This window comes from Gavia stellata, unplaced genomic scaffold (genome assembly GCF_030936135.1).
Source record: "Gavia stellata isolate bGavSte3 unplaced genomic scaffold, bGavSte3.hap2 HAP2_SCAFFOLD_56, whole genome shotgun sequence".
In the NCBI taxonomy this organism is placed as follows: Eukaryota; Metazoa; Chordata; class Aves; order Gaviiformes; family Gaviidae; genus Gavia; species Gavia stellata.
Window position 1 is genome coordinate 456,192 of NW_026776552.1, and position 9,994 is coordinate 466,185.

The following is a 9,994-nucleotide window of genomic DNA, read 5'->3' on the forward strand; positions in this document are numbered from 1 at the left end:
CAGGTCCTTTATCTCCTTTTTCTTCCTGAGGAGGATTACACTATTTATTAGGAGGGGGGAGGGAGGGGAGGGGGGGGGGGGAGAAGGGGAGGGGAGGGGAGAGGAAATATTTCCAGTCGGAAGGGACCTACAATGATCATCTAGTCCAACTGCCCAACCAGTCGAGGGCTGACCCAAAGTTAAAGCATGTGGAGGGCACTGTCCAAATGCCTTTTTTTGGGGCACTGACAGGCAGGGGGCATCGACTACTGCTCTAAGAAGGACTGTTCCAGTGTTTGACCACCCAGGAAATGGTGGGCATAGCCCCAGTAAAAGGGGGAGAAAGCAGCACAGGTGGGGATAGCAACGCCACCTGCACTGTGAGAAACACCAAGACTTTTTTGGCAATCTTCAAGCCTTTATTTTCTTTTACTGCCTGATAATTAGACTTAGAGGGCTGGCAGCCCTTGAGGGCCGGCACATGCCCCAGCTGCTGGCCCACCCCGGTTTCGGCAGTGCCTGGGGCATTCTTCTAGTGCTGCCGGCGGGGTGGCCTCTTCTTGGCTGGAGAGGAAGCGTCGGGGCTGCCGGCCCTCCTCTTCGGGGGTCGCCGTGGCCCCCCAGGGGAGTGGTCCCTGCCCCGGCTGGGAGTAGATGGATGTGCCATGGCCTCCTCGGGATCCTCCGGGGGCTCTTCTTGCTCCCCAGGAATAGGAACGGGGGCAGAGGGAGGGCTGCCAGGACCCCCACGAAGGGCAGCTGCTGAGGTGCTGGGGAGGTCGTCCACGTTGGTTCCCTCGGAGCTGCTGGAGGGGGCCGGGACAGGTGTGGGAGACCCTCCTCGGGAGGCAGCGGGGCTGGGGGCAGCCACGGGGCTGCCCTCCCGCTCCCCGGCAGCATGGCCATCCTCCAGACCCAGCAGACGGTGGGCTTCCCCACTGCACCATCGCACAGCAACATTAATAAGTTGGTGCACAAATGTTGCCGCACGGCTTTGGAGGGAGGCCCCCAGCAGCTGCACCAGTAGGTCTTCATCCAGCCCAAAGAGGACCAGGAGGGGCATGACGAGGTCCTCCACGATGGCCGCCAGCGAACGCCGGTTCCCAAAGATCCGTCCCAGCTCCTGACGCACCCAGGTCAGAAGGGGCTGGAGGAGAGCTGGGTGGACCCGGAAAAGGGATGCCCAGGTGTTGGGCTGGAGGCCACCCAGAGAAGCCCTGGACACCATCCCCACAGGCTGTGGTTGTGTCGCTGCAGGGCTGTGGGCAGCTGGATGGCCAGGAACTCCTCCCGCCTGGTGGCTGACGACGGATGAAGCCACAGGTGGGACAACATGCTCCTCAAAGTTGTCGTCTGCCTGCACCGAGTGCACGATGGAGAGGATCCTCCTCTTGCAGAGGGGGCACTCGGGCTTGCTCTCAGCCCACCGCAGGATGCACCCGTAACAGAATTGGTGGAGGCATGGCATCACGTAAGCGGCATTGTCCCAGCTGTCCAGGCATATTGGACAGCAGTTCTCCAGCTCCGTGGCCATGCTCTCCACGTGCTGCGGTGGGCTGGGGGGAGCTGGCGATGTCAAGAGGCTCCCTCGCACCGGTGCTGCAGCAGCGGGTGTCACACTAGAAAAGGAAGAGAGGCCACGGTCATTGGGTGGCCTGGCGAGGGGTGGAAGAAATGCCCAGGTCCCTCAAGAAGGAAACCCTCCCAGCTCCCCAGGGTGAGGTGTCCCCGCACAGCTCACCTCTGCTGCTGTGAGGGTGCCTCCTGGGTGCCCCGGCTGCCTGAAGCTGGCAGGGCCGGGAAAATCCTTTGACGGCTCTGGGGTTGGACACGGAGAGCTGCAACAAACAACTCCCTGAGCACGACACCAGCACCAAAGGCCTCGCTTAACACTCCAAACCTCGCGAACTCGCTCAGCTGGAGTGCTGGCACGAGCTGGCTGGGTGCGACTCGGCGCCCAGATATAAGCAGTGGGGGACGCCTGGTCACAATCCATCGCTTGGGAATATCACAGTCCGTCACTAGGTGACATCACAGTCTGTCTCTCGGGGACGTCTCAGTCCATCCCTTGGTGACAACAGAACCCATCGGTTGAATCGGGGATTCAGTGACATCAGAACCCATATCTTGTTGATGACACTGTCCCAACGGGCCATCCTCGCCCAAGGCGCTCACCCTGGCAGCGCTGCAGCCCCAGTACACACATCTGGGGTTACCGCAACACCAGTGCCCACTCCGTCCCCCCACCTCTTGTCTTGTGCTCGGCATCGGTGTTTCACGCCAGTTACCGAGGTCTCAGCCATGTCTTCCCAGAGCCCTGTCAGGTCGCTCTGGCCATGGCAGATGTCTCCAGGCACATACGACAAGAGGGTTCATTGGGTAACACCCCGTGCCTCCCTGGGAGGCTGCGGGACAAAGTCCCACAGGCTCTTCCCACACCCCAGCATGCTGGCCAGCCCTCGGGGCTCCCCTGCTTCCTCCCACAGGGATCAAGGGCAGCACTTGGCTCGCTCTCACAGTTTTTCTCCTGTCTTTCTCCCGTAGCCAGAAGGCACAAGGGTGATGCCCTCTGCTCAGCACCCATCAGGCCTCATGCCGGTGCTATGTCCCATGTGGGATCCTGGACAGGAGGGAGGCCGACATAGCAGAGGGGCTCAGGGGAGGCAAGGAGGGTCTGTGGGGCTGGGGCTGGTTCAGCATGGACCAGAGAAGGTGTTGGGGCACCTCACAGCACACGCTGGTGCCTATGGGGAAGGTATCAAGGGGATGGGGACAGGCTCTTCCCAGCACTGCCTGCTGGGAGGGTGAGGGACGGTGGCATTGCCTGAAACTAAAGAGGTTCAGGCTGGAGGTAAGGGATCAAAACCAAAATCCCTGTGAGGATCATGAAGCACTGGAGTGGGATGCCCAGAGATGAGGTAGATCCCTGAGCCTGGAGGTCTTCAAGACCTGAGTGGCCACAACCCAGAGCACGGCGGTCACAAGCCCGTGAAGGGGGACTCGCCAAAGTCCCAGAAGAGAAAGCACTGCCTGTAGGAAATACAGCAAAGGTTTCCAAAGGTGCAACAGCTTCCAGAAGCTGCAGTGTCAGAAGCCACTTTCTGGTTTCCTTCCATTCAGCAGCTTTCACAAACATTGGTTAAAAATGGAATAGAATAGAACAGAACAGAACAGAACAGAATAGTTCCAGCTGGAAGGGACCTGCAACTATCACCTAGTCAGACTGCCTGACCACGCCAGGGCTGACCAGAAGTTAAAGCATTAAGGGCATTGTCCAAATGCCTCTGAAACAGTGACAGGCATGGGGCATCGACCACCTCCCTAGAAAGCCTGTTCCATTGTTTGACCACCCTCTTGATAAAGGAATGCTTCCTAACATCAAGTCTGAACCTCCCCTGATGCAGCTTTGAACCCTCCCCACGCATCCTGTCGCTCCCTCTCCACTTCCCCTCCTCAGGAAGCTGTAGAGAGCAATGAGGTCGCCCCTCAGCCTCCTTTTCTCCAAACTAGACAAACCCAGAGTCCTCAGCCGCTCCTCATAGCACATGCTTTCCAGCCCTTCCACCAGCTTTCTTGCCCTCCTCTGGATGCATTCAGGGACCTTAACATCCTTTTTCAACTGTGGGGCCCAGAACTGCACACAGTACTCAAAGTGAGGCCGCACCAACGCTAAATACAGCAGGATAAACCCCTCTTTTGACCGGCTGGTTATGCTGTGTTTAACGCACCCCAAGATGCGGGTTGCCCTCTTGGCGGCCAGGGCACACTGCTGACTCACACTGAGCTTCGTGTCAACCAGCACCCCCAGATCCCTTTCTGCAGGGCTGCTCTCCAGACACTCTGCTCCCCATCTATACTTGTGCCCGGCATTCCTCCATACAAGGTGCAGATTGCCCAATGCTCCAATCTATCCAGGTCCCTCTGCAAGGCCTCTTGTCGCTCGAGAGAGTCAACAGCACCTCCCAGTTTGGTATCATCAGCAAACTTGCTAATGGTGCGTTCAACTCCTCCCTCCAGACCATTGGTAAGAATATGGAACAGAACTGGCTCTAGGACTGAGCCCTGAGGAACACCACTGGTGACTGGCCACCAGCCAGATGTAGCCCCATTCCCTACAACCCCTTGAACCCTGCCGTTCAGGGCCATTATTTGAACTTAGTATTTTAACAAGACCACAAAAGTTATCTGTCTCTCCCATCTTCTCCCATGTCCAGTTAAACAAGTGTCCTCTAACTCTCAAAGAAAGGACATAAAAGTAGCAAACTTCCAATAAAGGAAAGAACATATAACTAACATAAAATAAACAAGGAATGGAGAAATATGACAGGGAATTAAGTAATACATCACAAATACAAATAAGCTTAAAAATGTTGACATTAAAAATGTTCTTTTTTCAATAGCTATTGCTTGAGCAAGGCACTCGAAATTTCTTGCCAATTATGTTTTATTCCTCTGTCTTAAATATACATGTATGGTTCTAATTTTTCACTGACTGTTTTTGAATGTTTTACTTTTTTATATTATCTCTTTCATATTTTTCCCCTCCGTTATTCTGCTTCCTCAATAATTTATTTAATTGATTCTTTTCGTTCAGTTTTCCTTCCTTCATTTCTTTTCATTCTCCTTCCTCTGGGTTCTGGATAATCTAGATCATCTGTGTTTCTAGTCTTTCTTTTTTCCTCTGCATCCATTTGGTGATGAGTCAATGCCCTAGCTGGAGCAAAAGGAAATAGGCTATCCCAGCCATATTCTAAAGGAAGTTGTCTAAGAGAAAGCATAGTTAACTACAGTTCTACATTTGTAAGCCTGTGCTTTGTAAGTCTTCAATGTCAAATAGTGAAATCCTGCCTTTTAAAGGGTCCAATGATAAGTGCATTTTTATAAGTAGATGATTATAGTAAGGTAAGCAAATAAGATTGCCCATCTTAATCTTACGGGATTAAGATGCAAAAAGTTGCATGCCTGAGAATAGATAATCAGAATGTGACAGGAAAGTATTATTTAAATATATCCAATAGATTCGATGACTCTGTTGAATAGCTGCTGCCTTGTAAAGCTTTTCCATAAATGGACTTTAAATTGTTTCTCCTCCGGATTTTTTTCCTCTCTGGAAAGACTGAACTTATTTCTAGTTCTGGGTTGTTTGTTTCTGCTTAAAAAAGACACATTTCTCTAGTTCTTTGCAGCAGAAGGGCAACTTACTTTATATGTTTGCATTAGCCTATATCCCTTAAAGCATTAATGTCGTGATCTCTCACCTTACATCATTAGGAATGATGAAAAGAAATCACTGTAATACTACTGGCCTATGTTTTTCAGTCACAATAAAAAAGAGTTGTTGCATCCCTTCCCATCGCTGCCTGTCTTGCAAGTAGAGACGATGAATTGTGCTGGAGAGAACTGTCCTCTCAGTGGCTGGTGTGAACCAAGTGTGTTTTGGGGGGGTTTACTCTTCCCAGATACTGATGCTTCTTACAGGAAGAGCAAGCTTTCAACAACCCTTAAGAATACTCTAGTAATGCTCTCTTCAACAAAGACGGAATTTACCTATTTGCAGTCTTACCGTAACTGTGCCAGCTCTTCTATTCCCAGGAAATACCGAATGCTGTACGCCTTGGTAGGCTGAAGTCGGTACACAAGATCCTTTCTTAGCAGGATTTGAAGTGGATTATGGAGTGGATACAGTGTGCGTTTTGATTACAATGAGCAGAAGTCACAGAAAGCCAAGCCGGTAATATTAGCTGTCCCAAAGCTGGGCGAGGCGGGGGGCACATTATCCTGCACCACAGGTAGCCATTGCATTTGTGCCGTATGGTGCCTAACACACCCTTCCCTGCTGGGGCCGACAGACCATGCTTTTTCCCTCTGTAATCTGTTCTAGTCCACTGTTCACGTCACGCAGAAAACTACCATCAGCTCTGGCATTAACACACACTCACGTCCGCAGTCTCAGTGGGGATACCGAAAAATCCAGACATGAAAACCAAACTCCACAAAGTCATAGAAAATACCTAGAAAGGTGCAATTCTACATTGGCAGAAGAATGGAGTAGATGGCCTAATCTCTTTTTTTATATTTCCCCCCGTCATTACTCCTTGTTACCATTGTTACTTCTCTGCTCTTTGAAGGGAACTGAGTTACCTTCTCACTACCATAAGTGGACCCTCTAGAACAAGAGTTCTACCATTGCAGGGGCTTAATAAAGGACTACCACCTCCAGATCTGTCGTCATAACCCTTTACAATCACAGTTAAAAATTATACCATAAATTATACCACAAATTAATAGCTGGAAATATGTGGCAATATGCAGTAGAAATACTTCTGTAGTCTACACTCAGTTTGAAGTCCCCTCCTATGGAAATAGTTTTCACATTTTGAAACTGTTAAACGTGCCAATTTATAGCCCAGCTACAATACGAGATTGCACCCGTCACCAGTGGTCACAGCTCAGCAGCGGAGCGTAGCACTGGCACGGGAAATGAAGGTGCTCCGCACCATCCTAGCTCATACCAGAACGCAGCCTTCCCAGTTGCCACTCTCAACCCCTTACAAAAGTTCAGTCGCTCGTATTTTGACTCTGTATTTCTTCAAAACTAGCTGACTGAGCCTCAAGAAAAACATCTTCTAGGATTCTGGAGGACAGAAAGACCAAGGTAATAAAGGGCTATCTCTTAAAGATAAGTCAAACGATCAGCGTTTTTTACACCTAAGTAGACATAAGACATGAAAAACTTATGTATCTTTAATTTAATGTAACAAGTAACCTATTGCTACTGGAAAGTAGTGCTCAGAAAGACCCCCTCCTCCCCACACCCATACACTTAACTGTCTTGAGTAGAACTGAAGATGTGGGATTCTCCACCGTGTATGCATACTTCTCTACTGAAGTTTATATATTCAGGACAGTTATTCATAGTTTCTGAATTCAGTTACTGGAGACAGAATGCAGTAATGAAATCTCATCTGAACTGGCTGGGCACTTCCTATCTTGGGTGGTTTCAAGGTCAGTAAGACAAGTGATAAATGAGTTGCAATGACTCAAAACCAGTAAATCCTGAGGTCCAGATGGGATTTTTCCAAGGTTGTTAAAGATATTAACAAAGAAGAATGTAGACTGGTAGCAGTAATCCTGGAAATTTAGATTACTGTGAAGAGATTTTGGAAGCTACAGGAGAAATATGACTGACAGACAAAAATGTCGTAAGCAAAATAATACAAAGTTACTTAAAATGCATGCAAGACAAATGCAAGCAATTTGCATCTGGTATGAAATCACCTGCTAAAAACACAGTTGGATAGTAAATAAACCCCTCTAGCAGATGAGGCTTAGCTAATGCCATTCAATGGCAGGCTTCCCACTCTGAAAAGGAGACTCCCTCCTCACCTGCACCCTCACACACCCGCCCCCCCTCCATTTTCAGCCAAGATCATCAACCACTGCTTCAAGAGGAGTCAGTTAAACCCTGCCACTGAGGCTGAAAGCAAGCTGCCTAGGACCTTCCAGGAGATCTCCAAGAAAATGCATTAATAAAAAGAAAGAGGAGGACCTTTGCACTGCTGTTTTGAGTTTCTCCCTCAAATGACACTGGGCTTCCCGGAAAGAACATGTTAACAATTTTAGGAGATTGTATGTCTTCTCTGTGTCAAACACATGGGAAAACCATAGGCAAAGCCATGTGCTTTTTTAGTGTCACCTACCATAGTTTCTTCTGTAGGTTTTATTAGATCCAACAGCAGTAAGATTCAGATTTTTTGGAATGATTCTGATAGCCTTTGATAATTATTTTCTCTAATTGTAGATAGTAAGAAAGAACCTAGCAAATTACAGAATGATTCCCTGATTGTTAGCCCACCTGTGGTAAGGAATGGCAAGCCCTGAAATCACATGAACAAAGCTAACGAGAAACCTTTAAGGACATGGGAGGCATGAAGTAGATCCTGGAAATCTTGGCAATCTGCTGCCTGTGGGCTGAGGGGTGCTGAGGATTCTCAGGGCTCAATGAGGAGAGTGGCAAGCTAGTAGAAACAAATGTGAGGGGTTGCTTTTTTGGGGTGTTGGTGGTTTGGTTTGGTTGGTTTTTGCCTTGCTTTTGCTGCTCTCTACGTTTTAGTCTAGGTTTATGTAAAATTCTGTTGCTAAGCCAGGATAAGTCTCCTGGGTCCAGGACCCTTCAAAACACCTGTCTTGCCCCGCAATGTGTTGCTTTCAGCATCTAGCTGTTGTTTTATTCTGTTAATATGATAAGACACAGATGAGATTGATAGAAATACAGAGGAAATGGGCAGTACGGAATATTAATTGGATGTTTAAGAGGAAATACTTATGGCAAAAGCTACAGATAACAGGGGGAAAATTACATGTCATCAGTAATTAGAAAAATCCTGGCAATATTATAGACATGACTGTCCTTTAGGGGGAGAAAAAGTAGAGATGATATGCAGTGACAGGGTATTGTTCACTCAAACAAAACCTAAAGAGATAGATATTAAATATCACCTGCTAAAGTAGTTTTTCAGATCAGACGTTTCAGACAAGATGTACCTGAAAGTTTCAAGGTGGTTAGCCCTGGTAATTTCTGCTACACTGAAAGAGTGGGGAAAGCCCAGGTATGTGGGAAAAAAATGAAGTCAATACTGCTAAAAGCTCATCAGAGCACACAATCCAGTGGATTACAGGTTTAACCTGAGAGTTAACTGAAAGTAAGCAATGTAAGAGATGATACAGGTTTCAAATAACGACGACTTTCTCAGTGACATGGTTAATATATATTACATATAGTCTACGTAATTAATTCTAATTGAAGTATTTATGTGGAAAAGTTACTTTGTCGAGCCCCGTATCTTGCAGAACTGATGGTTAAAAGTAACTGCATGTGTCATATTTCAGCACCTATAAGGCATCTAATGTCACACTGTGTAATCAAAAAGATCAAAAGATTTAACAAAATGTAGTATCCATGAAGCATAGTACATGGATTAAAGCTGGCCAACTGAAGGATCTCAAATTCCGTGTTAATGGGACTTTTTTACTGAATGTTACTCTGAAGTTTATTTTTCCTAATGAAGCCCTGCAAAGACCGGTACTTCCTAAGGACTGGTACTGATACTGTCACAGCTCATCAGGTAACAGCCTGGATTTCACGTGATCAGACGCTGCGTAACATCTAGATACAAAGCATCTATGCCATACAGCAGGATGAGAATTGTACTTGGGAGAGCACAAATCAAAAAGACGGCGGGAGGTAATCATATCAATATACAATTTCTGTGTGAGCCTGCACACAAAACTGTGGTGAGAACAGGGAGATTCTAGCACTGTTCAAGTGGCCCAGCTGAGGTTCCTGAAGACATAGCTTACAATTTAAGCAGCCTAGCAAATGGAAAGCTGGGAGAGAGCGGAGTCCTGTCAGTATAGTACTGACTAATTTCATTTTAAAAAGGGCATAGGGTCTTGAATGAGACTAAAAGTTTGATGATACCTGTAATAAACTCAAAGAATGTTACAAATGTGGGGTAGAAATATTCCAGGATATAGACTACAACTTCCCTTTTTTGAGGTGACAATGCAAGTTATAATGTACATATTTAAACTGTCCATGAGCTGATGTTTGTGTCCTTTGGACTATTTACTTTATTCTCTGGACACTTTTTTTTGTTAATGTCTTTACTTCGCCTTAGTCATTCTAATCTGGTATAGCTGCAGTTTTTTGATGGGCTTAATTAGGAGAAAAGAAGATTTCTTTTTCTTTAAAAAGAGATAGTATTGTAAAGTGACCAAAAAAAAAAAGAGTACAGATTCAGGAATAGTTCTAATGTCTGAAATTAAATACATTTTTGGAAAGTGTATTAGATCTCAATGTGATAAAAGAATACAACCACCAAAATAGTTTAGTATAGACAAAGTGCGAGGAGAACAGGTAGAGAGTGAAAGATGCATCACATAAAAAGCCAGGGTCTGAACACGAATAGATTTGTATTTCCTCGGAAGACGTTATTTCTTTGTCACACTTGGA